The following is a 548-nucleotide window of genomic DNA, read 5'->3' as shown; positions in this document are numbered from 1 at the left end:
CAGTCAGTCAAAGATGTCACCAGTCAGCATGACCGGACTATAGTCTTGCAATTTATGTTAACATTCTTTTGGGACCCATAGAGCTTTCTTTTGGTGTTATATAATCACCACTGTGGAGGGGTTTATTTTTTACTATATAATGAAAAAAGTACCGTAAATGTTAAGGTGCCCATACACTGCACGATTCTCGTACGAGAATCGAGGGAAATCTCGCGATCGTACGAGAATCGTGCAGTGTATGGAAGGCGTGCGACCGTTTCTAATGTACGGTCGTTGTACGGTCGCACGACTATTGTATATCGAGGATGTGGGAAAACCAGCCTAGAATCGTGCGACTTTCGGCTGGTTTTTAACATGATCGAGAGATCACTGCCGAACGGGCATGTTTGAAGGCTGGCCGAAGGCTAGCCTGGATTTGTGGGAGGAGCCTGTGCCTTTAAAGTCGGCACGGCTCACAGGGGATTCACATCGGCGGGTCACAAATGTCCCCACCCGCCCATTCCCCTTGCTTTCATTCATTTAATTAATTTCATTTACATTCAGGGTTG

General features: G+C 46.4%; 1 protein-coding gene across 2 annotated transcripts in view; it reads left to right on the top strand.

Annotated features, from left to right (window-relative positions):
- LOC108791575 (voltage-dependent L-type calcium channel subunit alpha-1C-like) overlaps positions 1-548 on the top strand; it is a 338,499-nt gene that overhangs the window by 139,002 nt on the left and 198,949 nt on the right. The window lies entirely within an intron of this gene.

This window comes from Nanorana parkeri, unplaced genomic scaffold (assembly GCF_000935625.1).
Source record: "Nanorana parkeri isolate BGI_ZX_2015 unplaced genomic scaffold, ASM93562v1 scaffold560, whole genome shotgun sequence".
NCBI lineage: Eukaryota > Metazoa > Chordata > Amphibia > Anura > Dicroglossidae > Nanorana > Nanorana parkeri.
The sequence above is the reverse complement of the archived record's forward strand: the minus strand, read 5'-3'. Positions and strand labels throughout refer to the sequence as shown.